The sequence below is a fragment of the Sciurus vulgaris genome (assembly GCF_902686455.1).
Source record: "Sciurus vulgaris genome assembly, chromosome: 2".
Lineage (NCBI taxonomy): Eukaryota > Metazoa > Chordata > Mammalia > Rodentia > Sciuridae > Sciurus > Sciurus vulgaris.
Window position 1 is genome coordinate 8,062,638 of NC_136462.1, and position 9,762 is coordinate 8,072,399.

Consider the following 9,762-nt stretch of genomic DNA (forward strand, 5'->3'; position numbering starts at 1 on the left):
CTTTATTTTTTAAGTCATTATTAATTTAAGATCTGGAAACAAAAAGAAATGACATAACCCTTGTTGAGCTTTTATTCTGTGTTAGGTTATTTGTATTTTATTTTAGTTTTTACAAAATAAAAGTACAGCCTGGCATGATGACTGCTACGATTGTACTTAGGTGGTCCTACGGTACAGCAGCCTCCACGGGTGAGGAAACCGAGGCTTGGGACGCTAAGCACGCACGGCCTTGGAACAGCCTTGGAGGTTTCGTCATGCAGAGCCCAGGCTCCACCCCCCTCACGCACTTTCAGTCTGGCTGGGGCTAAAGGGGCCCAAGTTGATGGCTCCAGTTAGGTGACATGTTACCAGGTAACTTTCCTTAACCTACAGTGGACTTCTCAGGTCAGTGGATCATGGGTGGAGCCCACCCTGCACCCCAGGAAACACCTCAGCTCCTTCTGCATCTTCTGCTGTCTGATCAGCTTTTTGTCACCAAATAAGTAACCTTAACCGTTTTAGGGGTTGGTAAACTATAGCTCCGAGGCCAAACTTGGCCCATGGATTTAAAAACCAATTTTTTATGGTGACAAAATACCCATAACATAGAATCAACCATCTTAGGCATTTTGAAGGGCACAGGCCAATCGCATTAAATGCTGTTTCAGTCAGCTTTTCACGTCTGTGACCAAAAGACCCAACAAGAACAATTTCAGAGGAGGAAAAGTATATTTGGGGCTCATAGTTTGAGGGGTCTCAGTTCAAAGATGGCCAACTCCATTGCTCTGGGCCAAGGTGAGGCAGAACAACATGGCGGAAGGGTGTGACAAAGGAAAGCAGCTCAGGACCAGCCATCAGGAAGCAGAGAGAGCTCTCCTTACCAGAGACAAAATACACACCCCAAAGGCATGCCCCCAGGGACCCACCTCCTCCAGCCACACCCAGTTATCCCCTGCCAGGGTTCACGCACTGACTCGGCGAAGGCTCCGCAGCCCAGTGGTTTCTCCTCAGAACCTTCTTGCGCTGTCTCGCACGCCAGCTTCTGCGGGATGGCTCGGTCTAAACCATGACAGGTACCTTCACCTGGTGCCACCATCACCACCAGGCATCTCCAGGACTCTCATCTTCCTAGGCTACAACTGTGTGCCATGAAACAAGTCCCCATTGTCCCCTCCTGGCCCAGGAATGTCCACCTGACTTTCCATCTCTGCATTTGACTGCTTCAGGTGCTTCACAGAGGTGGGGTCATCTGATATTTGCCCTTTGGTGCCTTGTCTGTTGCACTAGGCACAATTCACTGGCTGCTTTCAGTAGCCTGGAGGTCTGTCAGGGGGCAGCACCTGTCGGAATTTCCTTCTACAGTTGAGTGACTGGGATATGGCTTTCCTGTGTTCACGTGTGAAAACACAACCAGTGAGACTCCACATCACGTTCCACCACGAGAACAGGAAGTTATATTCCATGTGTGTATGATAAACTCTACTGTCATGTATCTAAAAAGAACAGAATATCAAAACTACTCTAAGATTTCATCTCACTCCATTCAGAATGGCAAGTATCAAGAATACAAGCAACGATAAATGTTGGTGACATGTGGGGATAAAGGTACATTCGCATATTGTTGGTGGGACTGCAAATTGGTGGAACCACTCTGGAAGGCAGTATGGAGATTACTCAGAAAACTTAGAATTTGACCACTTGACCCAGCTATTCCACCCCTAGTTTTATACCCAAAGGACTTAAAATTAGCATTCAACAGGGACACAGCCACATCAATGTTTACAGCTGCTCAATTCAAAATTGCTAAACTATGGAACCAACCTAGATGCCCTTCAACAGTTGAATGGATAAAGAAAATGTGGTACATATACACAATAGAATATTACTTAGTCTTAAAGAAGAATGAAATTATGGCATTTGTAGGTAATTGATGGAGCTGGAGAATATCATAAGCCAAATAAGCCAATTAAAAAAAAAAAAAAAAAAGCCGAATGTTTTCTCTGATAAGTGGAAGCTGACCCATAATGGAGGCAGGGCTAGGGAAGAATGGAGGAACTTTGGATATGGCAGAAGGGAGTTAGGGGAGGGAAGGGGGTGTGGGGGAGGGGAGGATAGTGGAATGAGGCGGACATATTACCCTAGATACACGTATGATTGCACAACTGGTGTGAATGCATTGTGTACAGCCAGAAGAATGAGAAGTTGTGCTCCATTTGCATACAATGTGTCAAAATGTATTCTGCTGTCATGTATAACTAATTGGAACAAATAAATATAAAGAACAAATGAAAATATGTATATTCATGAAAGCTGAATAGTATTCCATTGCATCCAAAGTAGGAGCACCCCGTGTTCTGCATTTCACTCACACTCTGGTGGACCCTTGGATCGCTCCCACCTTTGATTAATGTGAGTAGTGCTTCTGTGGACGTGGGGGTAGAGATCATCGCTTGTGTTTGTAAATGAGGTTTCAGAGGGACATGATCACGCCCACCCACTTACACATGGTCTATAGCTTCTGTAGTGGAATTGCATCAGAGACTGCATGTGCTCAAAATCAAAAATATTTGCTAATTGGTCCTTTAGCTTAAGAGTCTTCCAATCTTTAAACTAATGGGACTAGGCCTCGGTCAGATTTTGCCTGGCCTCTGAGCAGACCATTTTCTGTCCCTGGGATTCAGTTTCCCCCTCTGTACAATGGAAGTGTTGGATTATCCTGTGATTTTCAAATTGTGCTTTCTGGGTCCCTGGTGGTCACTATAGCACTTAGAGTCTGTTGGATAGAACAGACACTGCTGGGGACAGGTGAAGCTCCACACTCACCCACTCATCCCAAGCTTCTCCATTTTCTCTCTTCTGTGCCCCAGACCAGACACGTTCTACTCAAGATTTACTTGGAACCCAGAAAATATTAGCTCTTGAAAATGTTTTGGGCCTGGGGACAAGAATGAGCTAGATGTGTCCTGGATCTTTTGATCCCCCAGTGGTGCTTGGTGTCATGAGATTTGTGGAAAGCCAGTTGGGAGGGGCAGACTCAGTCCTGTAGGGTGGGGTCATTTCCAGAGGTGAGGTCAGCTACTCTGGGGGAGGGAGGAGGCCCTCGGAGTGAGGGGGGCACTGCTCTTCTGGACCCCGAGGTTGTACTTTGTCATGATGCAGATGCTTGAAAGAGGGAGGTGGAGATATCGCTGGAGAAGGAGTCACTGAAGGGTCCTTCAAGGCAGGGGGACAGAGCATCACCTCTAGATTCCCTCTCAGCTCCAATGTGCTGGTTCACTAATAAAATCACTGGGGAGGTCCCCTGCGATTCCAGATTGCCACAGAGGAGGTGAACACATCCTTGCTCACCCACTGGTGGCCCAGAGATCTGCACTGCAAAGCCACCTGGTCCCTCTGTGTGGGTGTCATGGCTGCACAGAACTTTCTCATTGTTCTGAGTCCATGTCAGGTGAGTAGAAAGAACAGCCCAGTCACATCACAAATAAATAAGGCATGTGTTTCCAAAATGTTCCAGAACTTGCCTCCAAACTGGCCTTGTGAAGCGATTCATGTGGTGTCCTCACCGCTCCTCTGGTGTGTTATTTTAATTCACTATTTTGGAGGCTTGTGCACGTGGAGCAGTGACCTGTGTTCTCATTGTCCTGGATCTGGAGGGACAGTGTACCTGTGCCTGTGCCCCTGCTTGGGGGCATTGATTGCAGTTGAGCTTGGGGTCCTGTTGAGCTTGGGGCACTCCAGGAGGAGCTGGCCTTGAGGACTGTGGGCTCTGCCAGCTCTCCTGACAGTCTGCACTTGAACTTAGTGGCACACACTGGGAACACCGGCCCTGCCTGGTCCTGGGGCAGGCATTGTGCTGATTGGGAGGGGACTGTGATTATCATTCACATCAGAGGGAACAGACCTCAGAGAGGGAGGGGCCTTCCCTGAGATGAAAAGGAAATAAGTCCTTATTATGACAAGATCAGATTTAAATAAGTCTTTACTGTAGCACACGGTGACTAGTGACAAAGCTGGGTTTCCGATCGGTCCTCCAGGCAACTGCTGTCCCTTGCCTGACTGGCTCTCCTGCCCGAGAGGGGTGCGATGTGCTTGAGGTTTCTCTTCTGGACCGTGGCTCTGTCAAATGACCACGGCTCTGGCTGGTTCATCAGGTGAGAGACGCTCCCACCACGGAGGGAGCTGGGTCTGCAGCCCACTCTCCGAAGATTTCCTGAGATGACCGCAGCCATCTGCCGGCACTGGGGTTGTGGCCTCGCCACCTGGGGACAGTCTTGCTGGCTCCCATTCTTGCATTTCTGTTCCCTCTTCTGGAAGCTGCTCACATTAGTGGCCTCAGGATTTGCTCCAGCCCCTGTCTCATTGGGGTCCCTACTCCAGCACCATTTCTCTTTCTGGAAGGACCTTCTCTATTCTACCTCTAACATCTCCTGTCACTTGCTGTCTCCCTACCCTGATTTGTCATAACACATCATTGTCTGACACTCTTACAGCAGTCAGAAAACTTTCTACAGAGGGACACATAGCATTTGGTCCCAGCCCTGTGTGCCCTGTGGCCTCAGTTGCAGCTGCTCATTCCTATTGTTACGGCATGAAGATATCCAGGGACAACACGGAAGTGAATGAGCATGGCATTTTAATAAAACTTTATTTACAAGAACAGGTGGTGGGCTGACCTTGTCCATGGACTATACTTTATCTGCTTCTTGTCTCTATCATCTGACAGAATGTAGGGAACTCACCCAGGGTAGATTCATTGCCGTATCCCAGAACCTAGAACGTAGTCGTCACTCAATGGATATTGAATCACAAGTGTGTGAACCCTTAAATTTCTACCTTTCCTTTTATAAAAACAGCTTTATGGAGGCCTGTCTGTATACCCATAGAAATGTAATTTGATCAATTTCACTGACCAATACCTCCCCTCCTCCCCTCTCCCACCACTCAGTAAAATTAATATGCACCAACAAAAAAGGAAAAATAGCTTAACCAAGTTAGAGTCTGCAGAGGTGGAGTTCACCATTTAAAGAGCACAGCTCAGCCCAGTGCTGTGAACCCTCCCTCCACCCTCCCTACTCCCAACCCAGCCCTAGGCAACCACTGGTTTCTCTCTGTCCCTTTGGATTTGGCTTTTCTGGCCTCTTTGAATAAATGGAGTCACACAACACGTGGTCTTTGGTGACTGCTTCTTTCGCGCAGTATAACGTTTCCAAGCTTTATCCACTTTGCCGCGTGGAACAAAACTTTATTCTCTTTTGTTGCTAAATAATAAGCCACTGGTGAATATGCATTTTATACAGCATTCTTAGCTGGTGGATGTTTGTGCTTCCATGTTTTCTCCACTTTGGAACACCAGCAGTGACTAAGGCTGCTTGAACGCCCACGTGCAAGTTTCCGTCTGTGGTCTCATTCCTCTTGGATGTGCACCTAGAGCAGAACGGTTGAGTTGCGTAGTAGCTGTACATTTAACACTTAGGGAACCACCAAATTCTTCTCCCAAGCTGCTGCACCAGTTTATGTCCCACCAGGGAGGAGCCTCTCTGTATCTTGTCCCCTTATGGTTACTGTCCCTCTTTTGATTCCCGCCATCCTGGTGGGAAGCGGCACTTTGTGTGCTGCTGATTTGCATTGCCCTGGATAGAGCAGTAATTCCTGTCCTTATTGGCCACTCAAGTATCATCTTTGGAGAAATGTCTATTCAGATCCTTTGTCTATTTAAGAACTGAGTTACATATGCTTTTTTATGGAGGTGCAGAAGTTTGTTATATATTCTGGAAATAAATCCTTGAGTAGACACATGATTCACAAATATTCTCTCCAATCCTGTGGGTTGTCTTTTCACTTTCTTGTTGACATCCTAGGAAACATAAAAAGCCCTACACTTTGATGAAGTCCAAATTACCTATATTTTTCTCTTGTCACTTGAAGTTTGTGCTCACCATGATTTACTTCACTTTTTTTAGCCCTAGCTCTCTTATTGAGCTGTTGGGTCCACCGTGAGTCAGTTTCTGCATGTGTGAGGGGGAGGGTCAGATTCCCTTCCCACATCCAGTTGTCCCAGCACCATTTGTTGAAAAGATTTTTCTTCCTCTATTTTATTGTCTTGACGCCCTGGCAAAGAATCAATTGCTCATATGCACAAAGCTTCATTTCTGGATTCTCAGTTTTATTCTGTTGGTCTGTGTGTCTGTCCCTGTAGCAGCACCTCACTGTCTTGATTGCTGTAGCTTTGTAGTAAGCTTGAAACCAGGAAGTGTACGTCCTTCAACCTCATCCTTCCTTTTCAAGGTTGTTTAGCATCTTCTCCTTTTTATTTACCAATGGTGCTGCAGGCTAGCTGAGTGCTGTCTTGCTCAGAGAGCTTTGGAATTACCTTGAAGGAAGTTTAAAGGCTGTTCTTTTCTAAGCCATGAGAGACCTGTGGTGATGAGTTGGAGGCTCCCAGTCTTGATTCTGTCTCTGCCTCTCATTCGGGTATTTCTCTTCCCTATCTGCATCCAAGTCTCTCCAGCTTGAAATCAGAGATTCAGACTAGATGGTAACTAGTTCTGCGGCACCCCACACTTGGTGGAAAAGATCACTGGGCCAGACAGAGCTACTGTACCTTTCAAAGAAATGCTGAAATTGACAAACTCAGGGTGAGAGAGTACACCCAATGCTCACTGAACTGCCTGGAAAATGAGTCCATGGTTTACCCTCATTAGAAAGTTGTGCCTTTCAACATTGACCTTGAAGATGAACATGAGGTCCATCAGACTGGAGGAAGTGGGATTGATTGGGCTGGCGTGATTGCAATCCAGAGTTGAACAATCCTGTTTTTGTTTGTTTGTTTGTTTTTGTCTAAATTCAATTCATCCATTTGTTTCCTTTCTCTTATCTGTTCTTACCCAAATATTAAGGGAACATTAAAAAAAAAAAAAAAAAAGAGGATTCAAAAAGGGATTTAAAAATCAGAGTAAGGGTGGGAGACTGCGTGCTTTGCCTGCCCCAGCTTAGAGAAAGTCTCCGCTTCTCAGGTCTCTAGATCCCCTGCGTGAAAGGGGCCTGGAGAAGCTGCGCTACCATCTGCAGGTCACGCAGCATCCCTCATCCTGCTGACCCCTTGGCCCTCCCTGCTGCTGTGGCCTGGGTTCTGCTCCTCACCAGGTGCCTGAACTTGGGTCCACTGTGGCCAGATGCTGTTCTGAGTGAGGAGGAGCAACGTTTCTTCACGGACATGGCGGGAATTCGGGGGCTTCAGGCCTCCACAAAGCTCTAGACTACAGAATGGCGCAGTGAGGAGGGTCTGGGGGCGTGTCTGGGGCGAGTCTGGGAGGCGTGTCTGGGGCGTGGCCTGGAGGCGTGTCTGGGGCGTGTCTGGGAGGCGTGTCTGGGGCGTGGCAGCGCCCAGCGCTGGAGGTTGTGATCCAGAGCCGAGATGGGGAGACGCAGGGGCTGCACCCCAAGTGCCAGGGAATTCGATTGTACTCTAAGAGTGATGCGAAGTCACTGAGGTGTTTGAAGCTGGGAAGAGATGTGACCTCAACCTCTGAGAGGCCTCTGGGGGGGCATTGTGGCGAGCAAGAGGGGAACAGAGGGCTAAGGCTCTGCTGAGGTGATGAATAGTGGTGACCCCAAAGGTGCAGACTGGGAGAAGGGGCAGGCAGGACAGTGGGGACAGGAACCTGTTCTGGAGGTCATTAGGATGGTGGTCTTCTGCCGGGGCAGTGGAGGGTACAAGAGGTGGAAGACTCGAGTGGGACTCTGGTGTGGGACTTGGCGGCCAGGGTGGATGTGGGCCTATTAAATACAAGATGGCACCGGGGAGACCCTTTGGGTAGAGTAGTTACTGCAGCACTTGGAGGGTCTTCTGTAACTCTATGTCTAGTCTTCCTGTCCCGCCAGAGTGGCAGTCCCTGCAGGGAGTGGTGGCCTTTGCCTTTCACATGCCCTGAGCCAAGCAAGGGCTGAGGCATGACTCCATTGTTCTGTGACTGTCCTGGTATGGAGAGATGTTATTGAGATTCCGAATAACCATGAAGGGTCCTAGTCTGCCTGTCTGCTGCCTGCACATGCCAAGCCTTGGACCCCCAGCCCCTGGCCCCTGGCTCCTCATGACTATTCACTGGGAGATTCCATTCAAAGATTTTGCTTTTTCATTTGAAGAAATGGTTCCTACTTATCTCTGATCTAGACCAGATTGGCTTAATATGAAACAAAAGTCCCTTGGTGGCCTAGGACTGATGCTTGCTGGGCTGCCTCTGGGCTCTGGGGGCTGGTGATGCTCAGATGTGTCCAAAAGAGCAAGCCTGAGACTGTGTGTATTTGTGTGTGTGTGTGTGTGTGTGTGTGTGTGTGTGAGTGTGCATGCGTGTGAGTGTGCATGCATGTGTGTGTGCACATGTGTGTGTGTAACCCAGGGAATGGATGGAAACCACTTGAACACCACCTGCCCACTCTTGCTGTTGACAGTTGGTTGATATCAAACTCTGGTTTCGGTCTGCCCTGGTCTTTGACACCCTATCGAGTTCCACAGTCCTTTCTCTGTGAGACGAAGCTCTTGCATGGTGGGAACGGCACCAGTTCCTGGGACCTGTCCAGGCTCTGGCTCTTACTAACCCAGTGACATTGGACAAGCCTCCCAACTCTTCAGCACCTTGCTTTGACTATTGTAAAATGCAAAGTCCTGAACTCCTGGGGAAGAGCTGCTGTGGGGTTCAATTAGATGCAAAACAGATGGCCCACATCCCTGCACCTTCTTGGCCACAGTATTTCCTTCTGTACAATGGGAAGAGTGATTCCGGGCTTGCTGGGGTGTTTTCCAGCTGAATGCTCTTGCTGAGACATGTTCAATAAAACATGTTTCTGTATGAAACAATCAGAGTTTGATTGATGGCCTAGGTGAAGTCTGTGGTCTCAGTTACAAACTCAAGTGTGTGCAGGAACCAGGCAGGTGGGATAAAGCTGGCCAGGGTTGGGTGGGGGATCCTGACACATTGAAGATGGCTTTTCCTGTCTAAAGTGGGTGGTGGCTATTGTTTGTTTCACTCCAGTTGGCTGAATTCAAGCAGCCAACCAGGTTTCGGGGTGCTCGGTCTTACTTTTGTGCAGTCTGACTTTTCAAGGTTGGCATCTAACCATATTTCAGCCCTCTGACAGTTAGAGGAGGTCTGTCTATGAGCCGGGTGTGGTCTGCAGTTTGCAATGCTACTAATCCTCAGTAAAATTCCTCTTCCATTAAGGCCTGGCTCAAGCAACTCCCTCTGGGCAGGGCTGTCTGTCTGTACTTCTGTTCCGTCCAGAAGGCACACGCCCCAGTGCCCCCTGTCCTTTCTGTGTTGCATGCATGAGTTACTAGGCGTGCCCCCATTAGACAGGAACTTCCCATGGGCAAAGCCTGGGTCTCAGTCATCTTGATCACCTCTGTAGCCCGGCCCAGAACAGACCCTGGACACTAAACCCTCAGTCAGTGTTTGGTGATGAGACAATCTCTCTGATGTGGAACCAGCAAAGTCTCCCTGTGGCTTCTCTCTCTCTCTGCTTTTCTTTGGTTTCCTCCAATCCTGGGTCTGGAATTTAACTCAATGAAAAATTCCTAAAGGACAGTCTGACACAGGAGTTGGGCAAACGTGGGTCAAAACCTGCCTGTATCTCATTCTCTGAGCTGCATCTGCACAAGGAGGCAGCCAGAGGGCCAGGGAGTCACCCTGTCTGACCCCAAACCCGTGTTCTTGTCATTGCAAATCAAACTGAGCTGCCTCAAGAACCAGAGCCTCATGTCCTGACTCCCTGCCTCAAGCTCTCTGA